The sequence below is a fragment of the Crocodylus siamensis genome, chromosome 6, assembly GCF_052110815.1.
Source record: "Crocodylus siamensis isolate JL-2025a chromosome 6, ASM5211081v1, whole genome shotgun sequence".
Classification (NCBI taxonomy): domain Eukaryota; kingdom Metazoa; phylum Chordata; order Crocodylia; family Crocodylidae; genus Crocodylus; species Crocodylus siamensis.
Window position 1 is genome coordinate 42659526 of NC_143400.1, and position 9656 is coordinate 42669181.

General features: G+C 56.0%; 1 pseudogene; it reads left to right on the top strand.

Annotated features, from left to right (window-relative positions):
* The first annotated feature begins 7668 nt into the window (after positions 1–7668).
* On the top strand, positions 7669–8690 carry LOC149862392 (Ig heavy chain V region PJ14 pseudogene; annotated as a pseudogene).
* Positions 8691–9656: the final 966 nt, after the last annotated feature.

Below are 9656 nucleotides of genomic sequence, written 5' to 3' on the forward strand. Positions count from 1 at the left end.
TTGCTACATGCATCCTAAAGGTTGTTATGGAACTAGGGTGTCCATATCCATTTAGCGTCTTGGAAGCTTATCTTTTTACAGAGATGAATTGACTGCCAGGTATAAACCGTTGCAGGGACCATTCCCATGGGGGAGCCTGGAGGAAGACATCCACCTACACAGCAGAGATAGCTCCATGCCCACACAGAGCCCCTCCCACCCCACCTTCGGACCCAGGCAGCAATGGGGGAAGAGCCCACAACTGTCCCCAGGAAGAAAAACAGGAGCAGGAGGCAGTAGGAGGTTGTCAGGGCCTGGAACCTGCTCAGTGCTCAGCACCAGCCAGGCCTGGCACCTGAGCGCAGGCCCAGGCCGCCCCTGCCATGGGCAGGGCCCAGCTGCAGCAGGAGGGGCTCTCGCATCTCTAGCACATTCATCTCTCCATGGACAGGACCCTTCCGGAAACCCCCCACAACTCAGCTCTCCAAGCAGCCTGGTGGCATTAGGCACAGCTGACATTGCCTGGAGCTGGGCCCCTCAGGCCTTCATCCTCTGGGCAAATCCTAAGTACACAGTCTTTTTTTTTTATGATGATTTCTATAAGTACATGGTCTCCATCTGGATCTCAGCACCCCTGTGACTGACTGCACCCAGCAAGCCCAGTGCTGACTTTCTGCAGCCCACAGCAGGGACTGGGCAGTCTTCCCCTGGCCACAGATATCTCCGCACCAGGAGGCCCCAGTCGGCCAGGGGTGGGGATAGCAAAAGGAAAATCAGGGCCCCAGGGCGTGAAAAGGGAGTTGAACAGTGGTGGGCTAGGAAGTGCTCAGCACAGATGATCCCCATCACAGGAGAAACGAGCAGGCAATGCGGTAAGGCATGCAAGATGTGAATCCCAGGGGAGAGCAGCCCAGGATGGATTGGGGATTGGGGGAGCTCTGAGCACGCTGCACTGGGGGAAATGGCTGGACATGACCTACAGCATTGGGAAGGGACTAATGGAATCCCTGGGAATCGTCCCATGTCCCTCTGTGACAAAAGCAGAGCGAGAGCCCAGGCACAATCCTGTCTCTGTTAACCACACCTGCAAGTCGCTGGTCAGGCCTTTTCTAGTTGGCAGAGACATGGGACCTTCCCCCACTTCCTGAAGTCTGATATCAAATCTAGTACCAGAAAAACAGACAGACCCTGCCCTGGGGATGCACCACATGTCTCCTACAGCGGGGTGCAAATAGGACTGTCGTAAGCCTGTTAATACCAGTCTCAATCAGCACCAGGCTGTACCCGCAAGGGCCCTCAGCAGGACCAGCCAGTCATAGTTTCATAGTTTCTAGGGTCAGAAGGGACCTGAATAGATCATCTAGTCCGACCCGCCCACCATGAGAGGAAACAATACTGGGGTCAAACGACCCCAGCAAGATGTTCATCAAACCTCCTCTTAAAAACTCCCAGGGTAGGAGCCAGGGCCACCTCTCTTGGAAGTTGGTTTCAGATCCTAGCTGCCCTGACCGTGAAGTAGTGCTTCCTAATATCTAGCCTAAACCTTCCCTCTGCCAGCTTGTGACCGTTATTCCTGGTCATTCCTGACAGTGCACGGGGGAACAGTGACTCCCGCAATGCCTGCTGATCCCCCCTGACTAGTTTATAACAGGCCACTAGATCCCCCTCAGCCTTCTCTTCTGGAGGCTGAACAGGTTCAGGTCCTGTAGCCTCTCCTCATAGGGCCTGCCCTGTTGTCCCCTGATCATGCGAGTGGCCCTCCTCTGGACCCTCTCCATGCTGTCAACATCCCTCTTGAAGTGCGGCGCCCAGAACTGGACGCAATACTCCAGCTGCGGCCTGCCCAGTGCCGCATAGAGGGGGAGGATCACCTCCCTGGACCTGCTTGAGATACATCTGTGGATGCATGCCAAGGTGTGGTTGGCCTTCCTAACTGCATCCCCACACTGCCGGCCCATGTTTGTCTTGGAGTCAATGATGAACCCCAGATCCCTTTCCGCCTCCACGCTGACAAGAGGGGAGTTCCCTAACCTGTAGATATGGTGTCGGTTGTTCCTCCCGAGGTGCATCACCTTGCACTTGTCTGTGCCGGTCATGGCTGAGGAAGCCAAAGCCCACCTCGCAGCACCATTCCTGTAGCCGCCAGTTGGTCTCCGCGATGCACATTTCATACCGTCTGCCTCGTCCACTCACTGGCAGGATAGAAGAGAAAACCACCTGTGCACCCATTTCTCTCAGCACACGCCCCAGAGCGTGGTAGTCCTCCATCAGGCAATCAGGGGTGCTGCTGGCCGCATCGTTAGTGCCACATGGACTAGGACCAGGGGGTAATAATCGGTGGGCCAGATTGCGGTCTGGAGCATCTTTTTCATGTCCTGAATCCTTGCTCCGGGTAGGCAGTAGACCTCATGTGCCGAGGGATCCCGGCAACAGATGGGGCCCTCCGTACCTCTCAGGATGGAGTCACTGACAATCACGCGACGCTTCCTCCTCCTGGCCTGCTTGTCTCCTTCAGCTCGCTTGGGATGTGGTGAGTGTGGAGTTGCCTCTGCCCTGGTTCCGTCCTCTCCTTCCTCCTCCTCCAGGGCTGCCAGGGCTTTGTACCTGTTCTCCAGCCGGACTGGAGGAACTGGTGCTGCCGTGGTACGAGCAGCCCTGGCACGGGAGGTGACCGTCTGCCACTTAGCAGTGGAGGGCTCATCTTGAGGTGCATCCTCCTTGGTCGTACAACCCTGCAGGGAAAGAAAATACCTGTCAATTTCCTCCTCTGCCTCTCGGATCCCCCTCAGCCTGCTAACCTCCTCCTGGAGCTCCCTCACCCGCGCCTCCAGGGCCCTAAGGCGGGCGCCTGCAGGCCAGGTGTGAGGGTCCCCAGTCCCTGCCCCCACCAGGCCCTGCTGGGCAGCTCCCACAGGCCAGGGGGGTGAGGGGCGCCAGCCCCCCCATGGGCTCTGTCTGGGTGGAGGCCTCAGACCAGCCCCGGGAAAGCTGCACCGCCCGGGCAGGGGCCCTGGCAGCACTCCATGTCAAGACCATCGTAGGAGTTGCTGCCTGTTACTAGCTGGATGTGGTGCATCTGCCCGCGCTTGCAGGAGTCAGCCTCCGGGCCCCTCCTGCTCACCCTCTGACACGAACACCGATGCAAATGCCGGCACGCTCTTACAGAACGTGCCTGTTTGCGCACTCTGTTCGCGTGCCTCCCTATCGGCTCAGCTAAGAGGGATCCGGGGGGCTTCCCCTCCAGATCCGGCTCAGCTGCGTCGGTCCCTCCACCCCACTTACCTTAGGAGGATCAGCTGCTGCTGCCCTCGCTTCTGCTCCGCTCACCTCTGCTGCTCGCCTTGGCTCCGGGTCCAGTAAGGGGGCACACGTATGTGTAAGACACATGTGTGCCTGTGTCCTTCCTCTCCCTGCTGCTCCTGGCTCCCAAGTTCTTGGAGATCTCTCTGCCAAACCCACAGGGACATGATGCTGTGGCTCCAGTTGCTTCTCACTGAAGCAGCGCTGGAAAGTATTTCCTCCCCTAGCCTGGATTTGTGATGTGGAGTCCAGTGTTGCTAAACAGTCCTTTGTCCTTGGCCTAATGCAGGGCCCCAGGCCAGGCTTACCATGTCACTAGGGTCCATATTGCTAAACAAGTTTTATTTGCCCCGCCACTTGGGTTATGGTTTGGGCTTGTGCATTAATGACCCACTATTCTTCCCTCCAAGGTGCCCTCTCCCAGGTGCTTCTGAGCCAATAAAGGGAAACTGTGAAGAAGCAATGTGTGGGTTCACACACAGTAGATATTGGCTGAACTGGGTCAGGCAGGCACCTGGAAAGGGGCTGGAGTGGCTGATCTGTTATTACAGCACCAGCTACAATTTCTATGCCTCCTCCATCAAGGGGCTATTCACAGCCTACAATGACCTTCCACCTACAAATGAGCAGCCTGGAAGCCAATGACACAGCTGTGTATTACTGTGCCCTGTATACAGCTCCGGGAAGTGAAAGGGAGCTCAGACAAAAGCCCCTTGCGGCAATAGAAGGAGATGGCCTGCCATGCTGAGGGCACTCCAGAGCCACAGGCTGCAGGGGACAGAGTGCAGGGAGAAGCACACAGACAGCAGGAACAGAAGACAGACCCTTGGCATTTTATATCTCCTCAGGCTGGTCACAGGGAGATGCATTCACACCTCCTGCAATACTGAGGTCATCAGACACTGGCAGGGGGAGACTTACTGTTATGCCACTGAAAGGGTGAACATCAAGATGGCAAGTGCAAAGGCTGGCATGAGCTTTTTTACACATGGGAACAACAGTCCTGGGTGCATATAGTTCAAAAACAAAGATGACCCCATATAGCAATGTCCAGGTGGCTGCAACAAGTGTGTGCACAGGGAAATGCACATGCAGGTCTGGTTGGAAGAAGCAGGGAGATTATATGAAAGACACACACACACCCCTCTCTCCCATCCCCTGCTATCTGAAGTCTTCTGAGATTTTCCTCCATGGTCAAACACTGCTCTCAGTGACATGGGGGTGCATAGCCAGGTGCCCACCATACACACAGGGACCCTTGAACACACACACACACACATGCACACATGTGCACTTTTTTTTTTCAATTTTGTGTTTTCCAAGCCAAATCAGCTGAATCAATTCCAAATTCATAGTTTCATAGTTGGCAGCATCGGAAGGGACCTGAGCAGATCATCTAGTCCGACCCCCTGCCATGGCAGGAAAGAATACTGGGGTCAAATGACCCCAGCAAGATGTTCACCTAACCAGCAAGATGTTCATCTAACCGTGTCAGTGTCAGTCCAGTACCATAAAGGGCCCTACTGCTAGCAAACATCCTCCACTCCAATCTGGGGCTTCAAATGTTTCCAAATCCTTTGCTGGGCATCCTATGTGGAGGCCCAAGCCTGGAGGCTTGTGGTTTGGATGCCCTAGAGTTTCACTTTCCCTCAGCCAGACAGTTGCAGGACCAAGCTAGGGAGAAGTCTCCCATTTCCATCAAGTGGGCATAAGGCCAAGATCTCTCACCTCCAGCAGCTAATTGAGAGATTACTTATACATTACCTTTCTGGGTACTACCCCCACACCAGGAGAGCAGTCATCCCCAGGTATGACTAGGAAAACTGCCTCTATGGTCACGGTGTGCTCCATCCTGCCTGAGCCAGCAGAGGGCAGAAACATTTCCCTCGGTCTCCCTGCAAAGACCCTGCCCCTCACTGCTCCTTCCCATCCCATGCTCTAGCCCAGCCTGTCCTGTCCCCAGGACCCCGTCATTGAGTTAGCCCCAGGTTTCCCATGCTCCCTCCCAGTCATGTGCTCATTCCTGGACTCTGGGAAAGGACAGAGGGTGTCCCTGACCCCAGGTTGTGGCCCCTGCTCTGGGAAGTGCCTCCCTGTGGGGCAATTCTAGACCCACCTGACTCTGGTCCATCCCCGTCTCCACCCCTGACTGCCCAGTCCCTCCGGCCCCGGCTGGATCTCCCCATTTCCTGTCCTGGAGCTGCAGCTCCATCCCCAGTGCACAGTCCCAAGACTCACCAGGTCCCTCTGTCTTGCTTTGTGGCCCAGGGGGAAAGGAGGAGCCTGCAGCCCCAGGGCAGCAAGGGCTGTATCAGGAGCTTCCCACAGGGCAGTGTCTGAAGGCCAGGGGCAGCTCAGTAGCCCACACCTGGGTTGATCCCAGCACAGGGGCACCAGGCTGGGGAAGCCCCTGAACATGGGGGATGTTCAGCGCAACAGGGAACCACCCTTCTGGGGAAGCTCCCTGAAGCAGATACTTGGGAAAGACCAACCCACCATGGTCAGGCCCTGGGTACCCCACATGGGGGAATGAGGTCACTCCTTTGCCCAAAGCAGGGGGAGGTCACAAGGGATGGATGGGGAGGAGGGACCATGACTCAGCATGAGAGAACGGGCCACAGGTGTGAGGCCCCAGTAGCCAGATGTCACATCCACTAGCCCCCGGAGGCACCAGCAGGATGGACTAGAGCCCTGGGTCCAGAGCAGGGCTCAGCATGGACTTGCCAGTAACAGGGCTGAAGGTTTAGCTTTGTCGCATCCTGCAGGCAGCAGGTAGATGCACCAGGAGGGGAAAGGTGGAGGAGGGCAGGTAACCATATGTACATGCATGTGTTCTCTCTCTTTCTCCCTGCCCTTCCCTCTCTGTCCCAGGTCAGGCCCTAGCACACCCCCTCTATGCAAATCCCAGCCCTACTCAAGTGGCTGGCCCGGGGCACTTAGGCCCACTGCCACCAGGAGCTGAGCTTCCCTCCCAGCCCTGGGCTCCTCTCCTGCAGCACCATGACCGCCCTACTCTGCCCACTGCTCCTCCTGGCACTGGCCCCAGGTGAGTGCCAGGGGAGGCTCCAGGATGTGGCAGAAACTGGGGAGTAACTGACTGTAACTGATCCCTGTCTTTTCCAGGTGTCCAGTCCCAGTATCAGCTCCACAAGTCTGGCCCTGGGGTGTTGAAGCCTGGGGAAACACTCAGCCTGACCTGCACCATCACCAGTGGCACCGTTACTAACAGTTCCTGGTGGAACTGGGTCCGGCAGACTCCTGGCAAAGGGCTGGAGTGGATGGGGTGGTGGAGTGGTAGCACCCACTACAACACACATTTTCAGAACAGAATCACCATCTCCATGGACTCCTCCAGGACCAAGTACTACCTGTGGCTCAGCTCCCTGACACCTGCAGACACCGCTACATATTACTGTGCCCAAAAACACAGAGATGCAGAGCAGGGCAGGGGCTGCACAAAAACGGGAACTGGATTCTGAACAGGCAGCCCTGGCAATCTCTCTTCTGACACAGAGACATGAATGAAATACAAGAACAAGAGCAAGCCCAGCTTGGGACTCCTTGGGAGCTCAGCCCAGAGGGGGCAAACTCACAACCTAACCAAGGATTGGTGGGGGGTGCTGTTTAACCCCTGGCCAGATCCACTGCAACTCCTCCAATGCTGAGAAGGGGACTGAGCCCTTCCATCCTGGCACCCCTAACACACACATGGGCGCAGAGCTTTGTCCAACCATGCAGCAATGTGTCTATGGGAATCACACTAGAAACCCGGTCTGATGTGGCTCTGCAGAGGGGAGGTGCAGTGCATGGTGCTGCTGGCTGTGTATTTACACCCCGTCTACTCCAGCTGTTTTAGGGGACCCAACTGTCTGCTGGCCTCACATTCTGCCATCATGCAGTGTGGCACGTTGGCACCCAGTAGTGGCCTGAGTTGGGACTAAAGGACACAGGCGGAGCAAGGACTAGTCATCAGTCAAGCCCTAAGGATAGGGCTAGACACAAGCACAGGCTGGAGTGGACACAGAGAGGGCTCTTCCCTTCACACCAGCCTGACATGGGGATCCCCAGCAGTGCTGAGCAGGGCAGTGCATTTCCTGCCTGAGTTGCACATCCCTGAGTGCCTCCTCGCCATCCACACTGAGCATACCTGGGTGAGAAGCAGTGACGGAGGAGCCAGCCCCTAAGGCTGCGCCAACCCCCCTTGTCCCCGCAGTACAATGAGCCGAGCTGCTCTGACCCAGAGCCTCATGGCAGGTCTTGTGGTGCCTAGGCTCAGCCCTATGCAAATCTCTGAGCTGAGTGCACAACATAAATACAGACCCTCCCGGGTGTTTCATCACCGGCACCTGGACCCGAGTTCCTGAGCTAAGCTTCTGGGCCACAGCCACAATGTCCCTGCTCCTTGTTGTCTTCTCCCTCTTCACCCTGCCCTCAGGTCAGTGCTCACCCCTCTCCATTACCCCAGGTGGCCCCATCAGGTGCCCCTTGCCCCACAGTGGGCAGCACTGGGAGGGACATCTCATGGACCAGCAATCTCAGAGGCTCACCTGCTCTGTTCATCTCTTGCAGGGGGTGTCTCTGAAGTGCGGCTGGATCAGTGGGGAACACAGCTGGTGAAGCCAACAGAGTCTGCCTCACTCACGTGTGCTGTCTATGGTGCAGCCCTTCGGGATCACGCTTGGAGCTGGGTCCGGCAGCGTCCTGGGAAAGGGCTGGAGTGGCTGGGGCTTATCCAGGGGGATGGAAACCTGCACTACAATCCCACCTTCAGGAACCAAATCACCATCACCAAGGACAACTCTAAGAACCAGGTGTATTTGCAATTGAACAACATGGAAGCAGCTGACACGGCCACCTATTATTGTGCCAGGGTAGCAGGGACCACAGTAACACAGAGCTATGAGATGTCAATACAAAAACACTTGTGCCCTGAGTGAGAACACATGCTGGCACATTCATTTACAGGAAAATGTGCATGAAAGGAACTCCCATTTCCGACAGACCCACCCCTTCTCCACAGCTGATCCGTGCTGCAAGATCCGTCCACACAGACCCACCATGTCTCTGCTTCTGCCCCTCCTGATCACACTGGCTGTCCTGTCTGGTGAGTGTCCCCGGGGCTGGTTCGCTGCTGGGGGAACCCAGGGCTGAAGCATCCCAAGGAGACTAAGCCAACACAGAGCCTGGATCCCACTTGAGTGGGAGCTGATGTCTGAGCTCAGGGTGTGGAAGTTCCCCATGTTCAGTCCCCGAGAGCCTGGTTCACACACTCCTGTTCCCTTCCATGTGTCCTCTCCCATGTGCAGCTTCAGCAGTCAGGTCCTGGGGTGGTGAAGCCACAGGAAACCCTCACACCCACCTGCACCATCTCTGGAGACTCCATTTCCAAAACCAGCATCACCTGGAAATAGGTCCTGCAGCCCCCAAAAGCAAGGGTGGGAGTGGAGGGGGCACATTTACTGCACCTCCACATGGCACACAGCCTATGCCAGCTCCTAGCAAAGTAGACTGACCCCATCGGCAGACCCCACCATGAACCAACTTTTCCTGCACCTGTGCTCCATGACAGCTGACACTGGTACCTGGTACTGTGCCTGGGAAGGCCAGTGCCACCGAGCAGGGCAGGGGCTGCACAAAAAAGGGAAGCAGTTTCTAAGCAGGATGTTGTCCTGAATGCTATGAAGCCAGGGCCCTGCAGAGTTTCCTGGACTCGTTCTCACTGCCCTTGGGGCATCTCCCTGCCTTGTGAAGACAGCTCAAATGCCAGTCACCCCTTTCTTCACTCCCTGCATGACCCATATCCAGGGCAGGAACTGGATGTAAAACCTGTGGGGGCCAATCATGAGCACAGAAGCAGGGCACAGAGGGCACAAGGCAAACCTACTTCATGACCCTATTGTGTAATAGGTCAGGAAAGACAGGGGAATGTCCCACTGTCCCATGAACAGGAGCTCTGACCAGGTTGCTATCAGGTGCAAACCTTTAGAGGGAGCATTCCCTGCTCCAGGATGGGATTCAAGCGCAGTCTCTCCTGCACACACTCTGGGAACAAAGATGCATATAGGGCCTATTCTTTTATGTATGAAATAAAACACAAGCCCTGTTTTTCCCAGTGTTTAGCTCAGGCTTCACTGGCTCCTTCCATGGATCTGTAGAGCTCTAGGTGTCAAAACCTGCCAAATGTGTTTCCCATCTGCATGGCTGGGCTGACATAAGAAGTCACCATATAATCCTTACTTCTGGTAGTGCTGAGTTACAATAAGAGAAGTGGCCCAGACAAAACCTTAAAAAACCAAACCAGGACATGAATTCAGCCCCTGCTATCCTTCTGGGAAAGGAGAACATACATCCAGGGGGGAAAGATGAGAGGGAGCCTA